This window comes from Neopelma chrysocephalum, unplaced genomic scaffold (genome assembly GCF_003984885.1).
Source record: "Neopelma chrysocephalum unplaced genomic scaffold, ASM398488v2 Primary Assembly neopelma1_96821, whole genome shotgun sequence".
Classification (NCBI taxonomy): domain Eukaryota; kingdom Metazoa; phylum Chordata; class Aves; order Passeriformes; family Pipridae; genus Neopelma; species Neopelma chrysocephalum.
The window spans coordinates 994,679-1,020,470 of NW_020925465.1; the positions used below are offsets into that span (position 1 = coordinate 994,679).

The window sequence follows — 25,792 nt, forward strand, 5'->3', positions numbered from 1 at the left end:
CACTCTCCTCATCTGGATAGGGAAGAGAAAGTATGGCAAAAGGGTCAGTAAGTACGGTCACTGGCAAAACAGACTTGGTTTGGGGAAATTAATTTAATTAATTGCCAATCAAAAGGCTGAGAAGGATAGTGAAGAATAAAAACAAACCTTAAAACACCTTTCCCCCACCCCTCCCTTCTTCCCAGGTTCAACTTCAGCTCCAGACTTCTCTGCTTCTTCTGCCTGAGTGGCTCAGGAAAATGGGGAATGGGGGCTGTGATCAGTTTGTAGCACTTGGTCTCTGCTGCTCCTCCCTCCTCGTGTTCTTCCCCAGCTCCAGCGTGAGGTCCCTCCCACAGGAGACAGTCCTCCACCAACTTCTCCAGCATGAGTCCTTCTCATGGGCCACAGTTCTTCATGAACTGCTCCAGTGTGAGCTTCCAGCGTGGTTACAGCCCCCTTCAGGCACATCCACCTGCTCACGTGTGGGGTCTGCCATGAGCTGCAGTAGGACAGCCTGCCTCACCATAGTCTGTGCCGCAGGCTGCAGGAGAATTTCTGCTCCAGTGCCTGGAGCATCTCCTCTCCCTCCTTCTTCACTGACCCTGAGGTCTGCTTGGCTGCTGTTGTGCAACACTTTCCCCCCCTATTTAAATATGTTATCTCAGAGGTGCAATCACCGTCACCAATGGGCTTGGGCATGGCCAGCGGCAGTTCAGTTTTGGAGCTGGCTGGCACTGTGTCTTTTGTACATAGGGGAACCTTCTGACAGAAATTAGCCCTGTAGCCAGCTACCAAAACCTTGCCATACAAGATGGCCTGCAAAAAATCTGGAATTATTCTCATAGGTAACCAATGGAGACAAACATTGCCTATATGTATGTGTTATTTTTGCTGTCATGATTTTGTCACAACTCCAAGACAGTTGCTTGAAGAAGGAAATGCCTTTCCATAAGGTGTTCTGGAGCAAGATGAGGTGTGTGAAGGGGTGGGTGAAAGAGCTAAAGTAGGGAAGTAGAGTAAATTCAGCATGTTGTATTGTTTTGTGTGTGATTGCTTATGAACTTAAACACTTTGCTGCCTAGAAAAGATCTACAGCTGAAAAAGAGCAATGTAGTTGAACCCAAAAGGAGGTTTTTCTGTGTTTCTCATCCTACAGCTTGCATCTAATATTGAAAATGAACTGCATTGCAGCCATTATATTGAATAAAGAAATGTGTAGATACAGAAGGATCTAGATAAAGGCTGTGAATCCTACTTATGTTCTCTAGATTACTCACTTCTAAGAAATCTTAAGATACTGTATATAGTTAAAGGTTTGGCATGGGGGAAAAGTCTGGAATTGTAAAAATAAAATAATCAAATTCAAAATGAAATGCTAAACCAAAACCTTTTGATGTAGAGAGAGATTGGTACATTGTGTCTTTTGCTTAGCTTTTGGGGGATTTCAGATTTTTAACTTTACCCTGAAGGCTTCCAGAAAGTTGTGGAGGTTTTGTGGTGGTGGTGTTTGAGATTTTTTGTGGTGTTTTTTTTTTTTTCCCCTACACATCAAAGACAAAGCAACTGCTGGACTAACAAAGATGTAGAAATAATCCAGCTATATAAGTGGAATATAAAGAGTAGTGTTCAGACTAATCTGTGATTTTCAGTAAAATCTTCTTAAGACTGACCTGCTGCTCTGTCATTTGATTGAGATTGCTGCACTTTGTCTGTTGTCTTTGTAAATGCAGTACCTAGATTCTTGTGTGTGTTTTTGTAAGAATCTTTTAAGTGGATTATGTCTATCTAATACCCATCTTGTGGCCAAATGTCAATGGCTGTGATGTTCAGAGTAAACTTCAGAAGGCAGTCACATCCTTCACAAGGAGAGAAGGAGCTTTGATAACATATTTTCATGTAAGGACAGAGGTCAGCAATGTTGTTGACAGGACTGGAGAGTAATAAACAACACTGAAACCATGTCTGTGGAAGAGTGCAGGGTTTTTTTAGTAAGGAGGAAGGGGAAATAGCTAAGTTCTCCTTTCCCAGTAGCACTTGATTTGCATGCCAAGGATATAGTATTTGTAAGGAACAGTTGGTGTTGCTGTAGGTGACCCATCTTGTGGGTGTAGGTGAAAATTGGCCCATTTTGAGCCTTTCCAAAATGCTATGGCTTATCAAAGACATCTGTATTGTTTTTAGAAGATTTTATACGTTGTGTTTGAAGGATCAGTTTTTCAGTGGAATGAGTGGGTGTGGAACCTTTTAATGAACTCCTAGGTAGATGGTCTCTTCATGAAGCTTTCACCGTGATGACGCACAGACTCTTTATTCTAAAGAACACTGCATCCATTGCTAGAAGTGTTTCAATATTGTGCAGTCTCTTTCTTTGTTTTGAGTGTGGTAGTGTGGGACCTTTGTGGCAAAACAGAGGAGGAAGGTGAAATCAAGACATGCTGCAACAGCTGGTTTGTGGAGTTTTTGTTAAGTGTTTGACTGGCTTTGGTTGCTTAAAGGCAGATAAGGACAGCTTTGGTCTTTTCAGAGTTCACAGAGCATTTGGGTTGTATGTGTGTGTTTTCCCTAATTCATGTCATGAGGCTCTGAATCAGGCATCCACCCCTTTATTAGCTATATAGAAACAGTATAAGGAAGGTCCTAAAAACTGTGTTTCTAGGGTCATAACTTCATGTGCTTCTAATCTTCAGATGGAGTAGCAGAGCTGCACATTGTCACCTGGCTTCTGACCCCCCTACTCCTAAAATAGATGAATGAACTTCTGCAATTTAACACTAGCAGCAGGTGTTAACTGAGGTAAATCACCTGTTCAGGGTCACAAGGTGTTCTTACAGATACATACCTACATACCATACCTGTCGGAAGGCTGGAATTGTTTCCCTCATTGGTAGTGCTGCTGTAACCTGGGATCAAGAAATGAAAGGAAAGAGATTGCAACCACTTCTTTTCAGTCTGTGTAGTAACTTCTAGGTGATATTTGTTTCCTCCTTTCTTCATCCATTGTACCTATTGTGATCTATTTTGATAGTCTTTAGGGGGCTACTAGGATATACACGGTAAACACAATAAACAAGTGCTTTGTATCATCATGGCCAGGCTTCGCGAACGAAGATTTGGGAAGGGCTCTACCCACGTTTCTTGCAAGCGCATTGGTGGCTAAAAAGGCCAATACGAGATAGACACGTCCGGTTGCAAAAGGCACAGCAGAAAGACTCCTTAGGTGGTATATTCTGCAAGGCTTGATTCTTTCTGCGTTGTCTTTTCTCCTCAAGAGTGATCCTGCATGCGTTCTCAAAGCACAAGTGCTTTGTAAAACCACATAAATAGCGATGGCATTGATTTGTTTATTTTTTTTATATTTATGTGGAAATAATGATAGAGATAGCATCAGTGCTGAAGGAACATATACTTGGGAACTTGAGGGCGAGAGAAAAAGGGAATAAACTTGTTTTTTTCAGGAAGAGTTTTTATTTTCTGTTGAATGGAGCTCTCCAGTAATGTGAAGTGAATGAAAAATTTCACAGATATTGTGGCCTCAATGTGTGGGTACTTCTTTGACCTTAACCTTCATTTATGTGATTCAAATTGTTCATGAATCAAGAGAACTGATTGGTTTTTACTCTGTAACTGCAGTTTTGAGTAATCCTCACAGTTCAAGGGACTGAATCTGAAGACTTCTCATTTTGAAGTGCTGGTCCTTCCTACCTAACCCCAAATAATACTGCAAAATGTAAGCTTGCAGGCTGGTAAATGCTGAGCTCAGCTGCTGAATGTAATTTTTACTGGACTCTACTGTATGATTTGTTCATATAGCCCCAATGCTTTCCTTCTGTGCGGTACTAGTACAAGCTTGGTGCTTTTTGCCTAGTGCTTGATATGCACAGGCAAGTATGATGTAAACCATGTTCAAAGCATATCATGAATATTAGACAGCTTTTCTTTCATATCAAGTAAAAACCAGAAAACCTGAATTGCTCTTATTACCCAAAAGTGTGTTATCATTTCACAGAAGTGTAAGAACCCTATCACACAGAACTAACTATCTGACTGCACTGTTTTTTTTCCCCCAGCTGAACTGTTTATTAAAAACATTTTAACATCGCAGTTATTTTCAACTTAGTCTTCATTCTCATAAGCTTTTTAGTGTGGTTGACATTATTGGAGAGAAACAGAGAATTTCCTGTAAAAACTAAGCAAGTTTCCCATCATAAGATGTGGCTTCTGTTATGAAAATAATGTAGACACATTGGCAGTTAGACAAGTGAGGATCTGTGTCTAGAAATTGAGAGCATAACTTAGTCATTTGATTCTAGGAGAAATAAAATTAAATGGTTATTGAAGCAAGCTGCTGATAGTACTTGAGTTATAAAATCTGAATTGTGCTTTTCTTTCTTAAAGTAGGTCTTGAAAGAAGATCTGTACCTGGGACTATCAGGAGCATTAAGCAAGACTTTCAGTCTTTCTGATGGCTTTTGAGAGACTGCTTGTATTGAGAGCACTTATTTTAGTTACTGCTCTGTGTTGTGCTCTCTTGAATGGATACTTTGAACTCATTATAACATCCCACTATTGTCAGAAGTGGAAATCTTTTAGTATGAGACAGGTTAGCTTGTGTCTGAGAAGTGTTCTCTGCAGTTCCTTTTTTTCCACTGTTTAGTTTTGGTCACACATACCCTTGTTTATTTCCTTGATACTCAGATCCTAACTCCTAATAATGTATCCCAACAGTCCAACTTGTCTTACAATCCATCACTTCTGGGTGTCTTCAGGAAGAAGATAAACAAAGACATCAGTTCCTCTGGAAATGCTTTCTTCTCTCTTGACTTCTACAGCCCTAACGTTATCTGGTATTCTTTCCTCTGGTTTCAGTTTGCAGGCATCTGAGCCCAGAAGGATCTGTCATGTGCTAGGTACTGAGCAATCTAAGCAATGTTCAGACTTCTCTCAGTCCTTGTATCCTGCTAGAAATCAACATCTGGCCCATGGTCATGTTTCAGGAAAATCATAGGGTTGATACCAGGCTTCTGAACCAGGAAATAACATGCCATGCTTTTTTCTTCATTACAGTCCTTTTACTTACATTGCTGTTGTGCTTGGAGAGGCTGTATTTTGCAAAGTGCTGCAAATAGATGGTGCAAAAAAGAAAAAACTGGTAGTCAAGCAGACTACTTTCAGAGTGGGAAGACTGTCATAAAGATTCTATCTGATTTGGGACTGGGAGATTGACCTATTCAGGCACTTGTCAGTCTGATTGGACTACTAAGCCTGTGGAAAACTGGTTGTGGCCAGTAAGCCACACAACGTCTGTTAATGGGTGTCTTCTGCCGAGAGGGACTGCTGTCAGTCCCACTGTTGATGGCATGGTCTGTCTTGCAGCTTTACTGAGACCACACAAAAGTACTGAAGTACCTTCCAAAACCTGGAACCTGTCTGCAACTGGCTTAAAAGTCTGGAGGGATGTTTGTAGAAGGAGAACAATGGTTTTTGGAGCAAGTTGTTCTTATTTTGTCAGATACAGGCTAGTCCTAAGACAGTCCAGATTGTACCTGTCCCATCATACTACCAAGCTACAGAAAGTCCTGGTCGGGGGTGTTGAGTCAGAAGTCCTGTCAGGCACATCGTGTTCAGTGGACTGGACTTTTTCAAGGAACAGCAAGTAGCTTTTCTTGATCAACATTCTTATTGGAACTCATGATATTCACTCAGTCATCTAATTTAAAAGCTGTAAAGTCCAGGTCTGTATGTGGTCTTCCTGCCCCTCCCCACCCCCATCTACCTTATCAGTGTTCTGTGACTCTAAATTACAGGCTCTTTAGAATGCACTTTTCAAGGCACTGGAAAACTCTGAGTGTATTTCATTTTCAGTCTTGTTCTTTAGTCTTTCTTCGATAAAATTCTCAGTGCAGAACTTCTGATGGAATTAACAGATGAACTAATAGAACATTTCCATTTAAGGGCAGGAAGGAAAAGGAAGTTTTTGGTCCACAAGTGTAGGAGGGATTATTTTTCTTCTTGTGTGGATTGTTTTGTAGTTACTGGCACCGAATTTCATCAGTCACTTTATTTGCCCCTCACTTGCTATTGTTAAATCTCGTCTTAATTCTGTTGTATTTGTCTTCCAATTGACCCCCGGTCATGTCTGTTACTGATTTTTATAGACTAGAAAATGATGATTGCTTTGAAATCTTTAAGGCCTTGTCCATTAATTGCAGAATCATGCTAGACAGATGAGGATAAATGCTCCTTAGTTGAACAGTTCTGCCCACACTTAATCAAGCACGTTTGCATGTCTGTGTGGAACTGGCTGGGTCATGTCTGCTGCATGTGCTTTACTGACACAGTGGTGCCCTCCCTGCTTCTGAATAGAGCATGTCCTGAGGATATTCTGGAAATGTGGAGGCAGTGCCCTGGCAATGGGGACAAAGGTTGCAACACAAGTAGCTCCTGCTGATTTCACTCATGATTCTGTCTTGCCGCTTCTCTTTTTATCTCCTTGAAGGTATATTTTGGCCTTTCTCTACTTTTACTTTGAAGTTAGTTATATGGTTTTTCCTGTTTAAAATGATAAGTAATGGGGTCAATAACCTTGATTTTAATTGCTGTGAATAATTAAGACGCTTTTATAGTAACCCATTACTGCTTCTTCAAGATGACTTACGAATCTACTGATCCGACCTTCCCCTGCTTTCTGGAAATGTGTCCGCTCCACATTCCACTGCTGGGATTGCCTCTTTTCCATATCATTCTTAAGGAATATCCTAATAGCAAATGCTGCTGTCAAGCCAGAGTGTACAAAGCTGTAATTTCACTAGAGTTGGATGGAGATTGGAAGATCTTAAAAAGTCTGCACAAATCTAGGGGTTTCCTCTGAAAAGTGCTTCCAGCTGTTATCTGTATTCCAATTTTAGACTGTGTTTTTGCACCTACTTGAGAAGCTTGGGTTCTGTCCACTAGTTGAATCAATTTGCTGCTTCCTAGAAATTAGCAATACCAAAAAATATGTCTCATGTCTGCTTTGTTTGTCTTTTAAAGAGGGAACAAAAGAATCCTTTCCATGTGGTAATTACCCCTCAGGGTAAATAACTGGAAATAACAGCGTAAATTTTTTTAGTATGATTTAAACAATACCATTGAAGAGAAGTCTCCTGGATGTGGTAGTGGTACACATAGGACAATCTCCCTGCTCTAAGAACTTTGTTCTTCAGAGGCAAAGTAAACTATATTCTGACAATGTTATTGTGAATATACTGACATCTCATTGAGTGAGTATCACAAAAGAAGATGGACTTTTGCAGTAGTGGAAGTGCTGGAGGCAGGATTCCTATCTTGCATCTGCAGTTGAGCTGGTGGGAAGAGAAAAGGCAAAAGGATTCACCCTGGGGAGTTGCTGTACTTAATTAATGTGGCAGCCACGTCCTTCGTGTTTTCCAAATAAGCTTTCACTGGAATTTTAAGCTTCCTGATACATAACATCTGCTTACTGTCCAAGTTAAGAAATGAGTGAATATTTGACTCTTCTGATAGATGGGGAAGCTGAAGTATCCTGTCTGGGATAGCATTAATACTTCCTATTAAAAAGAAGTCTTTGGTGAGATGTAGATTATCGTTAGCATGCCTGTGGACCTAATCTACTGGCTAGGTGTTTAACGTCACGTTGTCAGTCTTGTGTTATTTGGTAATGTGCCTCAGGTAGAAAGAAGGATGAATGACATAAATTTTAAAAAGTGCTGCAGTGAGAGAAGTGGACATTTTGATATTTGTGTACAAATGTATAGCAGATCTAGTCATAGTAGCAAAGAATTGTGGCCCATTTGAGGCTAAGAGAGAAAGAAAAATGAACAATTAAAGCAAGATGTGTGATACTGAACCACTGCGTGCCTAAAGGGTGAGCTTCCAAGAGCGCTCAGGAAACTTCTGTGCTGTAGTTTAGTTTTTTTCTCTAGCCATCCAAACATAGGATAACTATTCTGTTTCTTGGTTCTGAGTTAGAAAAGACTTTTTAATGAACACAGTTCAACTCCTGAATGTTCAGGCAGTTACATGAACTTTTTCCACTGCTGTTTTTCTCCTGTGAGCAGGAGCCGCATGTCCCTGTGAAGTCTTAAGTTTTAAAACATCTTCTGTAATTTAGGAAACTGCAGGTTAAATATTGTGATGTGCGATTGTCCCAGAAACTGTTAGAATATTTGTTATGTATTATTATCAAACAATATAGTTGTTATAATCTTTAACTCATGCCAGGTACACTTAGTGCTTTTTCCGGTTCCTGCTGTGTGAAAGCTCCTTCTGGGTAATTTTTTTTAGAACTTTTGCAAAGTTGTGCCCTCCTTAACTTACATAATGCACCTTTACCTTTTGCTTTCTCTTCTGATGTGTCTTTCCTGTAGTGTTCAGAGACATTATTCCCTGTTTGATCACTGACTTTCATACTGTTATCAAAACCTGTGGCTCAGTGTTTTCAGGCATAAGTGTAGTCCTCATAGTTACCTCTTCTCTAAGTTAAAACGTGCTGGTCATTTTATGATCACTTCATGTCCTGATCGTTCTTGCTGCAAGTTGCTGTGCTGTGTGCCAGGTTTGAGCACAACCTGGTGTGTATGCCTTTGACTCTAGCTGCTCTGCGTCTGCCTCCCTGGCAAATCCGGCTCTCTTGTAATCTTCACACCTCAATCACTGAAAGCTGGTGAAGGAGAGAAGTGCATTAATGTGTAACCTGAAGTACATCATGAATGTGTTGTTGCTACCAACTTACTCACTCCTAACATTTTAAGCCTTGTTCTGGCATCCTCTTTGTAGCCTCCTAGTGAATGTGGTAAGCTGTGTTACCCTCAGTTAGCCTAGCCTCAGGTAGTAGGCCTGAGTCCCATGGGTATGCTGCATTGAACCCAGCTGAATATCCTGTAATGTGTGCAAGTGCTTATCCCAATACCTTGATAATTAGCTTCTTTAATTGTACAGGGTTTTTTTCATGTAGGGAGTGATTCAGAAAACATATAAATTCTGGAAAGATTGTATAGTTGAGTTCTCTGTGTTTCTTTGTTTCCGTGTCAAATACAGTCATTTGGAGGGGATGAAGACTTACCCAACTGCAAGCAAAATTCACACTGTACTCAAAATACTGTACTTTGAATCCCTCCTTCATTTTTCCTAGTAATAAATAGTGAAGGCCAGTTTAAGGTCTCTGTCACTTGTGTGACCTCACAATGAAGTTTTACAGTCTGAACTAGCAGTCAGTATGTGCAATAAATAGCACTAAACTCCCTCCTTTGAGCAGTGCTGAAACTTAGTCTTTTGACTTCTCTTAGAGCATGGTATCTTCAGGTTTTCTGTTTGGAATTAATTGGAATTTTAAGTTCATGAAAAACACAATCTTTGATGCAAGAGCCCACCAATATATATAGTAGTTTTTTGGAATAGAACCATTCTTAATCCAAAAAACTTAATTTTCTTCTTTCCAATAGTTAGTACTTGTTTTGGATCACTGTACTGAATTACACCTTTTTCAGGCAAGAGCACAGATAGTGAGCAGTGTTGTAATGAATTTCCTTAATACAAATAAATTGTATCATGGGCTTTATGACTCTGCAGGAAGAGCATCTGAATATGTGTGTAAATTCCATGTTTACACTGATTATGTCTTTGGCATTAGATCTCATTTTACTTTGCAGTCAGTTATATAGGGTCCTCTACTTGGTAACTGTGGCGCTCTTACTTAAAACTTAGCAGAAATCAGCAAGCTGAAAAAAAGGAAACATTTTGTGGAAGGCTTTTATAAGATTTCCAGGTTCTAATGAATGCTCAAGGATTGTAGTCTTCCTATTTCTTGTCACACACATGCCAAAATTAATTGATTGTGCATTCTTAAAATTGTGGATTCAGAACTTTTGCTACAACCCAGTAAACCCAAATTATGCCTTTTTCAGAAGGAAGAATTAGAGCACAGTTATTTCTAGCTCTTGCATTGAACTTTTCTAAATTAACTGTTCAATTGAGCAGACATTAGAAACAGGTTTTCTAAATTCATGGCTTTTGATTGAATGTGTGTAGTTGGGAAACTGTTCTTTTACTGTACCATTTCCTTTCATCTGGTATACTTGCCTCCTACTGAAGATAAAAATGACTTTTCATATATTGTTGTTGCAAGTGAGAAGGTTTCAAATGCACATTAAAAAAAAACAAAACAAAACAAAAACAAAACAAAAAAAAAATCCCCCAAACTGTGGGGGATTTTCTTCCTGTGGGGTTTTCTTCCTTGTTCTCCAAATAGGCAGACAGCAGTATGATTTCGGAATGATTTCATTTTCTGCTGCCTCAATATATTCTCACCCTAAAGCAGGTGGACAGTATATTATGTTCTTGCATCCTCATTTGTGGGTTGCATGGTGTCTGGAGAAGTGGCCAAAACAACTAAAGTTTGGAGGAAAAAGTAATAGTTGTATTGCTATCAGTTGAGACAACTCTGGTAGTGGGACTGAGGATTAGAGGCAGCAAGCACAAACTGCAACACGGCAGCTTCCTTCTGAACATTTGTGGGAGGGACTGCACTTTGGCACAGGCTGCCCAGGGATATTGTGGAGTCTCCGATCTTGGAGATACTCACAAGCCCATCTGGATTTCGTGCTGAGCAACCTGCTCAAGGTATTGAGGATTGAGCAAGGGAGTAGGACGAGATGACCTGCAGAGGTCACTTCCTCTTCCAACCTCAGCTATTCTGTGATTCTTCAGTCTTTTTTCACAGCAGACTTGTTTCCATAGTAATCAGCAATGATGGTAAATTATTTCTTCCACATCAAAAAAGCTGTCAACATTTTTCTCTGAAGCATGAAATGGGAAGTTGCTACCTCCAAAAAATGTTCTCTTTCTTCCAAAAGTGCTTTCTTTTCTGATACTTGGAAGGCATTTCAAAGAAAAACAGTTGACCAGAAATGATTTAAACTAACTTCAGAGGGTGAAAATCAAAAATCTAATATGATAAGTTTCTGTTGAAGGCTGTAGATGAAGGTCAGTTTAGGCAGAGCAACCTAACTTCTGCTTTGTAGAAGGCATCTTCCATAATAAGCTCTTTGGAGGAAAGGGAAAGCTGAAGCAAATACACATTTCTGTTAAAGCATTTGTACTTTTGTAACACATTTGGCAAATTTAAACTTTAATTTTTTTCTATAATGTCAACTGCTGCTCTAACTTGGAATTTAAATAAGAATTGACAGCTTTTCACAGACCATAAATACTGTTTCCTGGCTGTCTTTTGTAACAGAAGAATTTTATGAAAGAAGGTGAGGGGTATGCTTTGATTGAATGGCTTTGATTTGAATTTGTCATCCTGTTCATAAGTTTTTTCTGTTGCTGAGAAGCATAAGCCCTTAAAAGCTTTGTCAGTAAGCAAGCATAGTGTAACTTTTAACCCACTGGAAAAATTCCTACTCCATGAAGAGAAAAGAAGCGACAGAAAATTTCCTACAGCGAGAGTGAGAACTGCTTTGGGTTCTAAGCTTTTAGCAGGCTCAAAAAAACCCCAAAAATGTGCAAAACAAACCAGCTGGTTTTATTGAAGAAGCATCTTGTTTTGTTATGACAGTCTTTATGAAGCCGAGGTCATATGTTTGCTTTCCCATTGAGATAATAAGGTTTTAAAGCTCTTTCGTTTTATGGGTGGACAAAAGAAAAAGAGAAAAAAGAAAGAAATTATTTGAAAAATTATGTATTTCTGATGAATCTTTGAAGTAAAAATGCATATTCTGCCTCTGAAGTGCTAAATAGATGAGGTGGTCCAGCCAAGGCACACATTCAGATGCGTCAGCAGTGTAAATTGCTGATCATTGAGGAAATCCTGTGCGTGTGTTCTTTAATTCAGTGCTGAGGTAGCACTTTACCTTGCAAAAACTTTCTACCTTCAATATGAAAGAAGAGCTGCTAGGAAAAAAAAGCCCATGTCATTTTGGGGGAAATGTACAAGACAAAAAAAATCTGTTTTGGCCGTTTTTACTTACTGTCACTTCTCCACAGAACTTTTGTGAAATACTGTGTATATGAATTCCAGGTTTTAGCAGCAAATATTGGGGGGGTGAAGGGGGCAGGCTGGCTGTGAAGCAGTTTGCTATCTGGAGATGGCATGGGCAGCCTGTTCACCAGGGCTTTCATAAGGAAATGAACTCTGGACATTTTTGCAGAGCTAGCCTGGAACACTGGCAAAAGAGTACATAGACAAAAGTGAAACTCTTCAGAAGAATTAACCACCCCAGACCTTGCAACAGCTACAGGGTCTTCAGTCTTAGAGATTATAACAATTTCACCTGGATTAGCTGAGAGGGTGCTGGTGAATAAGGTGGACACACCTTTCGTGTGCTGTGGAAGTCCACTGGTCACTTCCAACCTGGCTGTTTGTGGATTGCTGCCAACAAAAGTATTAGCCAGAGGTTCTTTTTTTGGTAACTGTCCTTTACTACTCTGACTCTGGAAGTTTTTCAGAAGACATAAGGAAAACAAAGGGGGGGGTTGTATGTGTGTGGTTGTTGGACTTTTGCTTCTTTGTGATACACTTTTTTTATATTGTTTGGCTTATGTAATCAAATGTTGGGAACATTGGTGAGGGTAGAGTTTTTGTTAGAAGTAATCTAAAACGTTTTCTTCTTTTTAGAAACCAAATGTTCGTGTTTTGCAACAGCTTTGAAGGTTTATATCAAAGTGCTCACATCCTGTAGTAGAAATTGAGCAAACAGAAAGGGTTCATAATTCTGTTGTGCCGGCATTTCCTTTGAGCTCTCACTCTTAACAGTGTGTTACTAAAATTCTGCATTAACACTTGAGTAATATTAGTTGCCTTTTGGATAAACTGGTGTTTCAGCTAACCGGGAGTGCAGTGACAGAGGCTTGACTGAGCTTGCTTCAAGGCTGCTCCCTGGGGCTTTCCTGCCCACAGGCGTGTCACATACATGATTATTTGATTTGCATGTAGCAGTTTGTTTCTAATGGCCATTATCCTCCTTTGCCTGGTACCTCCACTGGCAGATTTACCAAGCCGTGGAATTTCCAGCAGCCTTCAGCAGGCTTGTACACTGCAGCTACTGTGCAGTGACTGACTACTGCCATGGTGTAGCAGCTTTTAAAAGTGCTGCAGATGAAGGCTGTGGGTGTCCTTTTATATTTAAAAGGATTTAAAGTCAGATCAGATTTTTGTACAGCATTTTATTTCTCTTTACCAACATAGCCTCCACTTCTTTCAATGGCAGAGTGTGTGTATTTTAGTAAAAAATGTTTTTCTAATATCTAAAACACTTATGAAATGTTGGTGAATGTGAAAAACACTAGTATGGGCTGCATTACTGAAGAGGTATTTCTGGTGCTGGTCTGTGTCAGAGAAAAGCCTTTTCTAATGCTCTAAATCTTTGCCAAAGTGAAAGAGACTCTCCAAACAACTTAGGGGGCTGCCAATTTAGCTTTAGGACACAAGCACAGAAATTCTTGGTGTTTCCCCAAAGGTAAAATGTACTTCTGCTGTTGGAATGTTTTTATGAATTTTTTACTTTTTTCTTAAGAGGGGAAAGTAGTTAAGGGTAGGAGTTTAAAGTGCATTACCTTCCATAAAAAATTTCCCTCTCTCATTACAAAAACAACTTGTCTTTCTTAAAAATCAGTTAGAAACTTTTCTTTTTCTTTGACCTACCTTCCCATTCCCAGACATCCTCACCCTCTAACTGGTCAGGTAGTTTTTCTAACTGATACCAGAATTTCCCTTCTACTTTATATATGTTTGTATTACCAAATTTTGGAATTTTACATATGCATTCTTTTCCCCCCATTTCCTTGCTTTTGCTATGATTTCCCAGGCATGCAAAATCAGGGATGACAGTAGGAGCATGCTTAGGTAGTAGTTACTTGATCCCTAATCAGGGTACTGGATGCGCTGGGGAGGGGAAGGTTAGGGATTTATGGAGGATTTCATTATTGTGGCATTTGTGGATAGGCAGGAGTCTCGGGCAAGTCCTGTAGGTGGCCCCAGAGACACAGCCTGGTGGTCCAGGTTCCTGGAGAACCTGGCTGGGAGTCCAACAGGTCACAGGGGATTGCTAAGGTGAGAGGCCAATGGAAGTCACTGAAACATTGTCAAAACTAACCGATTTTGACTAACTGGCAGATTCCAATTCAAATAATGCTGTGTTTTTCCTAATCTGCTCTTCTTCTGACCCTCAAGTAATGCTTTGTGTTTTTTTGTCTTTAATGCCCTTCTACTTTCTGTCAGCCCAAATGGCTGACTTCAGTACTTGACTTCCATTGTCCTCAAGTAATATATGGGGCCCTTCTTTCTATGTCAGGTGCAGTAGTTTTCAACTCTCAAAGCCTTTGGATTTCTTTTTGAAGTCCTTTGTCATGCTGTCTCACCTAAGCTTAGTGTTTCCTGTTTGGCAGAAAACAGGAAAAATATTTTTAGTTGTCACTCAAATCTTAGCTGAGTGAATCTCCTGAAGCTGGTAGCTATGCCATGGGTTTATATGTTACTTTGAGTACTAGAACGCTTCCATCAACGCTGTCTCCGCACAATCCTAAACATCCACTGGTCAGATTATGTGACCAATACACCTGTTCTCGAACAGGCAGCAATCACAAGTATTGAGGCCATGTTGCTGAGAACACAGCTGCGTTGGGCTGGGCACGTCTCTAGGATGAAGGACCACCGCCTCCCCAAGATCCTGCTTTATGGTGAACTTGCCACCGGCTGCCGCAAGAGAGGAGCCCCAAAGAAAAGATACAAGGACTCCCTGAAGCAACAACTCAGCCTTGGGCATATTGATCACCATAACTGGTCCACTCTGGCCTCCAATCGGGAGGCCTGGAGACAGACCATTTATAACGCTGCTGATGCTTTTGAGAAAGCACGCAGGATCACTCTTGAGGAGAAAAGACAACGCAGAAAGAATCGAGCCTTGCAGAATATACCATCTAAGGAGTCTTTCTGCTGTGCCTTTTGCAACCGGACGTGTCTATCTCGTATTGGCCTTTTTAGCCACCAACGCGCTTGCAAGAAACGTGGGTAGAGCCCTTCCCAAATCTTCGTTCGCGAAGCCTGGCCATGATGATGATGAGTACGGGAATGGCACAGGTTTATATATTGTTCTTATTATTTAGAAGTCTTGCTTTTTATTGACGGGTTGCTCTATGAGGAAAAACACATTTAAAAGAAAAATCCATGCAAGTTCGAATAAGCAGAGTTTTATATTTTTTCCAATACTGTCTAGAAGTTAAATATACTTGACAGTAGTAGCTGTGTAAATCAAAATGCTGTTGATTTTTCTTTGGAGACCATGCAAACCAAAACCTAGGAGAGGTCAAGTGTGTGTTTATTGTAGCAATTTTTGCTTGTACGGGAAGTTCTAAGTCATTACAGAGCTGTTAAGTAAGCAGCCTACCCAGGATTGTAGATCTGGTGGTAAGCTCTCACACTTTGACAGTTTTAAATATTCCCAAAGTGCTCTGTAAAGCAACTTGTGTTACTTCAGGTATATACTCTAGATGTGTTCAGTGCCAATGAGGATTGAATGACTGAACCCTGTTGTCCAGTCCTGGCCAAAATGCAGATTGAAAACTAAAGCACAGCAAGGTCATGTTAAAGCTCTGCGTGTTACACCAAGAGAAGACACAAACCTTGGAATACCAATAAATACAGATTCTGTGAAATTGTGGGAGGAACTGACTTAGAAGGTATAATGCGGTGTTGGGGAGTCTCCTTAGCAAATTTATTATTATTATTATTATTATTATTATTATTATTGCATTACAAATTTACTTATGTGATCATGGAAGTCTCATAAAACACAGCCTTCCCCACACCTTGGCTGGAGAAGGAGTACCTTCTCTCCCTTTGATAAAGATCTTTAATTAGTGATGAAAAGAAACTACTGCACGGTAGTCTCAATTTTTGAAAGAAGTAGACTACATTACTAGGTGAAACGAAGTCTCTTGGAAGCCATTTTTGATGCCTTAATATGAGAAAAAATGGTGAAAAAGCAGACTGAGCTCAGTAGGGAACTATGAAAAACCACAGAATCTGGAGTGCTGACTTGACTCTGAGGAGAGGCTGAAGGACTGGGGCTTATTTGGCACAGAATAAAAGCAACTGAGGAGCATGGATATATAGTAGTAGTCTGCCCATATTTGTAAAGAAGTTACCTAAAATACAGATACATCAGGAGAATAAGAGAGAGTAATGATTAATTGAATCATGTTGAATAATATGTTGAATACTTTAAACTATTTTTATTAATAGCTTTTCATACTATTTTTGAATCATTTATTATTATTTTTAATAATGGCTTTTCTTCTGGTGTTGCTGTTAAAGGGATGTGGCAACCTCCCATGTTTGTTTGGGATAATGTAGCCTGTTCTGAAGTAGGTGGCTCCTTCAGTTAACATAGAGTAAGCCTAGAGTAATCTCTATCAGTGTATACCGATCACAAAATAGTTGGGGTTGGAAAAAATATTTTTAGACCAACTAGTCACTGAATAACAAGTCTGAGTGCTGGTGTCATTCAGATTGTGAAACTTGTGGCTAAACCCATTACCTTGTCTAAACACTGAACAGTCAAGGACTATCCAAAGTGTTCTTCAGTGTTATAGATACTGGTTTCATTCACCATGTTAGCTAATTTTTGTGATTCTCTGCCTTCCCAAATAATTCATTTCATTTGGAAATATAGTTTAGCTTTCTGATAGGGTGGTTTTTATTAATTGACAGCTCTGTTAATTGTTAGATTTCCCTTCTTTATGAAGCCCAGTAAAATGTCCTGCAGCTCTCAGTTGGTGATTTTATGGTTGTGTATCAGACATTAGAGTCAGAAATTATACTGCTTGAGGGACAGCATGTCCTGCATGTAGCAAATAATTTTTGTGTGTGTGTGTGTTTTCCTGACATACAGTTAATCACTGAAAAATGTGGTTTGTACACTGTAGTAATCAAGGCCTAAGAGAAGTTCTGTACATTGCTGGGAAAGACCTTTCTATTTTTATCAGCATATAATTCTGTCATTCCTTTTCTGTGTGGTTTAACATTTGGGGTGTGTGGGAGTGGTGTCTTTTTAAGGTTTGAATGTTAGCTGAGTTTCATTCAGATTTCCTGAATAAGCCAGGATGGTAAGAATGTTCCCTGTAACTAACCTACTGCAGCTGAAATACGCAGAGGTTTAGTTTTGTGTTTTGACTTACAGTTTGTTGCTTTGATTAATACACCTTTGCCAGGACCTACTGTGCTTCTAGTTTTTTCTTTGGTGCTATGTATGATAACATGAGGGAAAACTCTTCCATCTCGGGCCACTTTTCCTGCCTTTATAATGATGAAAGGATTATATGCACTTGGTTGAAGAGGATAAGGTGTAAATCTAAGAAAATTTAGCAGCCTGATGAAGCTCATAGCAGCGTGTTAGGCATGAAAAGCAGGCGTGGATCTGTTTTTCTTACATCCCAATTATTTCTTAAAGGAAAAAAACAAATCTACAGAATAGACTTCATCACATCTGTTTTGCCTCCTACAAAGTAACATCAGCTGTAAAATCGTATTATATTTCAAAGACCCATTTTCTAGCCATATTTCACCATAGTCTAATTCATATTGAGGCCATCATTGATCACAATACCTTTTCAATTTCTCTTGAGTCATAAAGTCACCTCCAAATTTACTCCAATTCTTTAGGATGTGTCCGAGGGGAGAGCAAAGGGGAATTTCTATAAAAATTCCCAATGTTTCATACACTATCCCAATGTACACACTTTAAACCCAAATTTTCAAACTACGAACTCTGAGTGTGAAAATGCGTGCGAAATACCAAAAATCCGAGGCGTGCGTCACCAGAGCGCTGAAACAAAACATTTGCTTCTGCATCTTATGCAGAGCCCCAATCCAAAATCCTCCGGCTTCTTTATCAGTTCCCCATCACCTCTCTTTACCAGTGAAATACCTCTAGGAAGTGTTGTGCCGGTTGTCCTGGCTTCAGGGCCCATCATCTGAAGTCCCTGATCACAGTTTGGTGCGCACTGGAATTCATCTGACCAAGCCCCTTTGCTTTGAAGTGGCCAGTAAGTCCAGGCAGGGCACTGCAGCCGTCCCACCTGGGTCACCGAAAACTGTTGTCCTGAATGTGGGCTCCTTACAAGTGCATGGGGTGTTTCCGGTTTTCATTCTGGTTTGCACAAAGCAGGGAGCTGGGAGGTAACCCACAAAAGGCTGTGTCCCCAACCATCAAAACTTTACACTATTTACACGTTTTATCAAGGGCAGCAGCATTCGTTTGTTACAGATTGCGTAACTTTTTTTCATTAATTAGTAGTCAAACCCCAATTTACTCATTAGATCTCTCGCATCTCATGCCAGTTAATCCATAGGCACAGTTCTTTGTGTTTGATTCTGGGGTCTGTTTTGAGTAGGTGGTCATTGTGTGGGTGGTTGTGATCTCCCACTGCCAGATTTGCCTTTCCCCCAGTTACTGCTCAGTCCTGCTGACTTCATTCCTGGTGGCTCTTATCCAGACAGCCCATTCATCTTGGGATTGTCTCCCCTTTTCCTTAAAACAAAAGAGAAGCCAAGCATACAACATTGACAATGCAACTGCTTAATCATAACTGTCTAGCTATGGCTAATGATTAGCAACAACAAAAAAATTGCAAAGTTTGATTCAAACCTTGAGGGGCTTGATGCCAGATGTGCAGATGCTGTTGTCTGGATTCCGAGATCTGCAGTTGGCCTCCATTGTGTGTGCCGGTACAAAAGTACGTGCAGATAGGGTGGGTGAACCATACTGGGTTACTGTGAGGAAATAAAACAGGCTTGAGACTCTGTATACTCAGATTGGAGATGGGGAGAGGCGAACTGTCCTAGGCTACCGTAGCATCAATGTAAGATGCGCTCTCAGCTCTGCATACTTTGTCAGGGGAGGTGAACTATCCTGAGTTACCATAGCAAAGCCTTCTCATGCCCTACATGGGGTAACAGGGCTTTTTTGCTAGGTCTCGAGTATACCAGAAGATCTCTTAACATATCACACTTACTAGAAAAATCACCTTTGTGTGCTTCATTATCCCACACAGTCTGTGTAAGAGAGGCAAAGTGCCAAACTGTATTTTTACTACATAGCCTCTGCGCTTCTTCTGGTCTTCTTCGTTTCTTCACCTCTCATATTTATGTTCCCCGTTTGGACACTGGGGGCAAAAAACCAAACAAATGAAAAGTAAGCAACTGTGTCCTCATGAGTATTTTTGAGAAGAGATAGCTGTTTGCATTAATTCTGTTTTTCATTTCCAAAGTCAATCCTCAAAGAGGAGGCAGTCCAAAATATTCTGGCTCATATGCAGGTGATTCTCAAACTTTACTGCAGTTTTGCTATTTGATGCAGGTTGGTGGGTGGGTTTGTTTTTCCCACACTGCCAGTCCTCCAGTTGGTAGTGAAATGATTAAAGTGCAAGGCTTAGATCTTTTTTTTTTTTTTCTGCTCTCCAACTCTGCCAGATCACATATTGGCTTTTTTAAGACTAGCTTTCATGCTGTCCTCATACAGAGCACCAATCCATTCCTCCCCTTAAAAATTCAAAAAGATGGAAGGATAGTAAATAACATATTCACTCTCACAAGTGGGTTCAGGCTCACTGGTGTGCTTTGATAGTGACACTGTGCTACATAAAAAGAACTTACTTTTGAAACTTGGAATGTGTAGGCTGAGAATCTGATCAGAGGAGGCCCGTACAAATGGGCTTCTTGAGTTGCTGCATTCTCCTAGGGCAAAATGTGTGAAACTCTGCGGTGATACAGTGTACACCCTCTTACTGCAGGCATGTTTCGATGCTTTCCTTTCTGTGAGTAGAATCGTGTCACCTACTGATGATCTGGGGCATTAACAAGGTGGTTGTTGTGGAATCCTCTGCACAATGTGTGTGTTGCAGGTGAACTATTATGTGGATGCTTTCTCAGCCTTACTCGTTTGAGTGTCAGACAAGGGGATCCAGACTTCAGTGTCCAGTCTGATACCCTATTTTTCCTGACCTGTTGCTTGTGCCACTCCTTGTCCAGCTGGTTTGTGCATCTACTGAGTGACCTTCATGTCTAACCCTCTGGGAGTGTATGGGAGAAGTGACTGCTGTAGTCTGTTGATATGGCAAAGTGCTTCTTGGAGAAATGTGGTAGTAATGACAAAGCTTGTGTGTGCAAAAAAATGTCAGATGGTAAACCGGTTTTGGTAGTATCTCAGCATACATTCCATCTGCTGGTTTTGGTACATTCACCTCAGGTGAGGATCATCTCTTCTTCAAACTGGTTGATGTAGCCGTGCTGGTGGAAAGATATCACATAAATGGGACCTCCAGACTCAGCTTTTGCCCTGGCAGGTTGCGTTTGCCAGCAGATGTTCTTTGTAGCATCAGTTCTTTAGGCCTCCCAATCCTCTTGTGGCTTCAAAGGCACATGCTAGATTCATATTCCCATGAGAGAAAAACCTGTGTTGGATCTAAGCTGCCTTATGTTTTGTGGCTCCTAACTTGGTTTCTCTTCATGTCTGTTACGAAACTTACACTGGCGTTGTTTGTGGCCCTCTCTGTGGCCAACACACTGAAAATATAAATCTGTTCAGGCCTGACTCTGAGATGCTTGTCATAACCTTGGCTCTGGGAGCTTCCTAAAGCAGTATCCAGTGTATGCAAGATGCCAGTCGTTACTGGCTGCAGCTAGCAACTCTTGTGAAGCCTTGAATACAGCAGTATTCAGGGGCTAAGTTAAGCTTTAGTAAACAACTCAAATAAAAGCACCCCTGGAATCAGTCTTCTGAAACTGTAGTAAAAGAATGCTTCATAGTTTGGGATAATTTTGCTTTGGTTTTAGGGAGGTGTTTAAATATAACAGACTTAGGTAGGAGTGGGGGAGAGACTTTAGAAGGGATGTTGTACCACCAATTCTCAGTGATATCAGCATGGATTTTCAGTAAGTAATTTTAAGCCAGTATGATACACAGGCAAGATGAGGTGGAATGAGAGAGGACTTGTATGAAACTGCAAATTGCTCAGAAGCTTTTAGTGGATGTTTCTGGACAATAATATTGTAACAAGGCAGCAGCTGATATTTGTAGAATGCAAGCCTCTTCCCTCTGAGAGCAGGTCTTTGTCAGAACCCAAGGAGTACTGTCATGTCATAATTTGAGACTAAGGAGGATGCTGAGGCTGAGGGCCTCTCAATTCCAGCATGTACTTCAGAGGTACCTACAGCTGCCAGAGAGAGCTTCAACAATAATTTTCAGGAACATCTGCAAATATTTACTGTTTCAGAAGATGTGTTGTGGTCTGTATATTGGTGGATTTCCGTTGCAAATAGATTGGCTTGCAATAATACTGACAGTTTGACAATTAAAAGAGCATTTTCTAACTACTTGAGATTTGTATGAGCTTCTAATAGAATTTTTTCTGTTGTTCTTACTTTAAAACTTGCAATAAACTTGTATCTCTAAAAATAGTCTTTCCTGGATATTTGTCTTATTTTGTTGTTGTGTTATACGTTTGCTTAAAAAAGGTGTTCAAAGTGAATGTGAGCTTTAGAATCTGGATTTATACTTCCACAGCCAGCTCTTAATTGGAGGTTTACAATTAGAGCTGTGTGCTTTTGAATCCCATTTATCCTCCTCTCTCATCCCTCCATAGGTTGTTTCCTTGTTTTCTTTCAGCCACAGTTACGGATACGTATGAGATTCCATATTAACTTTCTGCCTGGTGACTAACAATAGAATGAGAACTACAGGAACACAGTCACCTTCCATCTGCATGTTCAGAAACATGCTTGGTGAGAACTGACTTGATCCATGATTTCCCTGAGGGTCAAAGTGAGTCTGACCATTCTGCAGTTCCCTTAGTGACCTTTTGGTCTTTTATTTTTTTTACCCAAGATTGGTGTAGCATTTTCTTTTTTCTGGTCACCAGGGGCCTCCCCAGTTTCCGTGCTACTTCCCACGACGTGAGAAAGAGAGAGAGCCTTGGCATGGCATTGTCATTGTCTCTCAACTCCCCTTGGGTTCAGCAGGTCTCATCCCATGGATTTGTATGGATCAAATTCTGTTATACAGTTTCTGACATCATCAATTGATGGCTGTTCTTTGAATCTCCTTGAGCCTTGTCTATTAGAACAGACCCTGAAGGACTGCACAGATAAAAAACAGAGGCAAAGGAGACGTTGAGTACCTCTGTCTTACCTGTTGCTGTTGATACTTGATCACCTACACCATTCAGTACCTATCCCATGTTTTCAGTGGTCAGGCTTTTACTGTTCATGTAGCAGTAGAAACTCTTATTGTTTTCCTTCTGACCTGCAGGTTTCTAAGTTCCTTGTTTGTAGCCTAACTTTGCTATCACCTCCTATATACTGCCTTTTTACAGTGGAGTTCCACCATGAGTTCTTTACTAGGCTGGTCTCCTAATACATCTACTTGAATTCCTGAGTGTTGGGCTGGACTGTTCCCATACTTGGAGAATGTCCTCAAAGACCTATCTGCTTTCTTGTGATCCTTTACCCATCATTGCAGCTTTCAATGGGATCATGCCTACCACTCCCCAGATCTACTTTCTGAAGGTCCACAGTCTGTGTTGTATTGCTCACCTTCCTCTCTCCCCTCCAGGTCTACAACTCCCTATGTCATGGTCACTACCACTGAAGCTGCCAGTGATTTTTATATCCTTAATTGGTACTTCCCAGCTAGTGAAATAGCAGCTGTTCTTAGCTGTACACTGGCCCAGGTTAGCCTGTCCAGTACCTATATTAAGGATATATTCTTTCTAGAAATCTCCTTGCCAGTGTGTGCCTCCACCTGCTCTGTTGTTTCTCAAGATGTCGAGGGGATTAAAATAATTCACAACAACCAAGGTTGTGCTCAAGAGCAATTCTCAAGTTGTTTAGGGTGCTTCATCTACATGGGAGGTCTGTAAGAAAGTGTTTTCTGTCATGATGCCACTCCTCCTGCCATCTTTTTGGATGTGGACCCACAAGCTCTCACCCAGCAGCTGTCCCCTGAAAGAGCTCCATATATCGAAACTGGTCTTTTGCATAAAGACATCCTTCACCTTCATCTTCCCTGTCTGCATTTCCTGAAGAGCGTCTGTTTGTCCTTCACAACTCGGTCATTCCTGCCACATCTCAGTTATTCCAGTCACGTTGTGTGGTGACTGGATGCACAGCTCTTGTTCCTCCTCCTGTGTGTTCTCAGACTGCATGTGTTTCTGCATATACAGTTCAGACAGGGGCCTCTTCAGCCTGTGCTGTTGCTCCTGAAGTGCCTCTTTTTCTCGTCACTCAGGGTCCTTTACTCTTTCTATTGCTGTTCCCCAATTCTTCACTTATCTGTAGAACAAAGGCTCCCTTTCCAGTTGGAGATGATGTGAGTTTAAGAGTAATTTAACTGAAAGAAAGATGGATGTATTGCCTTGACTAATGCTGCCATACAATGAAATAAGTGGAAAGCATCATATAATTTAACCATTTACACCATCTGTCTTCTGCCCTTTGCAATCACTGGTACCTCCCTTTGGGTTTTTTGGGTTGTTTGTTGGTTTTGGTTTTGCTTTTTTTTAAGACTTTTCAAGAAAGGGAGGAGGAAAAAAAGGAAGAGTTTGGTTAGTAAATTCGAATCTTAAAATAGAATTAACAGTTGCATGAAACATGTTAAAATCTGTTCCCATTCCAGTGCTGTAATTAGAAGTTGCTGCTCACACTGTAACCTCATCCATGGCAGAATTTATTACTTTGCAGTGAAAACATACTGCAGGCAATAGAACTTGGCATTCCTGGCCAGAGCCCAAGGAAATGCTACTGTTTGGTTTCTTTAGTGTTTTTTTTTTAATTTAAAAACTGATTTAATTTTTATTTGAAAGACCTCAAGTAGTAGAGGTTTTGTGGATTTGGCTAGTGTTTGTATGTCCTGGAGCTATATTTTGTTTATATACAAATTGCTGGGTAATTAATTCAGTAATGTGATCTAATTTGTTTCCATTCTATGTTCACAGTGTTAAAATTTTACTTGAATGTTTTTAACTAACAGTAAAGCTTATGTCAAGGGAATGTATTGGGATTTATTTTATACACATTTGAATACATATTAATGTTCCCTAGAAACACACAAACACACGAACAGACTGTGCACACACAGTTTGTTGTAGCTGGAGAAACGGAGCTGTGACTTTGGCATCTTCCGTTTGCCTACATGTGCTCTCAACTGATTTCGGCGAGACTGATAGCACAGCTTAGCCTTCCTGGGCTGGTTCTCCTGCCACGTGAATGTGTGCACATTTCTCATTATTTTTCTTTCTGTTCAGCTCTTGCTGCAGACACTGTGCAATGACCCAGTGATTTGGGCAGCTGATAAAAGGGAATTTTTATTTCTGAATTACTTTTCAAGAGGGTGTTTTTGAGAGAAGCCTATTCAGCAGATGCTTACTATATAGTTGTAGGTAGTTCTGCATGAAGTTATGTTTTTGTTTGCTAGCCTCTACAGTTTTGGAAAAGTGCAGGTGAACCTTTTGTACTCTTAAGTGGCCTTTAGATTGTGGAGAGAAAGCTGGAGTAGGACTATCAACAATACTTTGTTTTGTAGTGAGTCCTCGGGGTGTTGTAAGACAAGAATTTAGCTAGAATGAGTTCACTGGTATGACTGGGAAACCAAGTTTACAGCACTGAGGCAGTTTATATATTGGCAAAAGCATATTCTGCCAGTAAAAACTGCATCAGTCTTATATGTAAAAATAGTGTATATGATTTATTTTTCATTTATGTTCATGTTTATGTGTTGCCTTGGCCTTTTAAAGCTGATGGTAAAGTAATAAAGTTACAACTTGTGTCCCCCTCTGCACTGTGTTCAGGCAACTCCCAAGTTGCACAAACTATCCAACAGGAGGGTATAGTCACACACACACACACATTTAATGAAATCAAAAAGTGAGGTCTCTGTAGTCCACTTAGGATTTTAGTTTACTTGTTTGGTAGCTGAAGGCACTTTGCTTTCTGCCTAACATCTGGTAAACCTGTCCAGTACAAAGACTATAACACTCCCAGTTTTACTATGTGTTTTAGTTTCCTTGCCATACAAAGTGTGACAGCACTGGGCAATGTTCACAGGGAAACTGTGCAATGCATGTTTTGTGAATGAAGTACTTGTGGCTGCTTGATTTTCTGTCCCTTTATTTTTCCTAAGAAGAGTGAAGTGCCAAGACTGTTCTAATTACATCAAAGGACAATTCTCCATTGGGTAACCTATGTTAGTCAATTCCTCTAGGTTATAGACTTAAAGTAGATGCAGTCTTTCGGACAGAGATAAAATTTTTCCTTAAATCAATCATATTTTTGATGCTTAAAAAAAGAAAAAGCAGTTGTTTAAGTTATTCTTCTCATGCTACTCCTCTGTTACAGTAGGTGAGGGGAGGCAGGGGGATACAACTCTACCAGAGAGTTGTACCATGGCAACTTTGATCAAAGTTGCTCCCAATGAGACAATTTACAGTTGAGCTTGGTAACATTAAGCCAGCTTTTCAGGTGGTGTTCCTTTTGGTGAGTTGGTGACTGCTGAGCATGGGGTTAAACAATGTCTGAGAAGACTATGGATGCGTGGAGAGAGGTATTTCTACTTTTGTGTGAGGAGTCATCAAGCAGGTCTGTTGGAGACTGATGAAGGAAGGTAGCTGCAAGATCCTGGTCTTCCTGTGCTAATTCTTAATCATAGATCACCCTCGTCATTCTAAACAACTGAGGCTGCTTGTGCTGATGGCTGTAGGAGGAGTTAGGAGGTAGCAGAGAGAGGCTCAGCACCTGTGTGGTGCC

General features: G+C 40.4%; 1 protein-coding gene across 2 annotated transcripts in view; it reads left to right on the plus strand.

The window, feature by feature from the left end:
- RNF38 (ring finger protein 38) overlaps nucleotides 1-25,792 on the plus strand; it is a 108,852-nt gene that overhangs the window by 14,861 nt on the left and 68,199 nt on the right. The window lies entirely within an intron of this gene.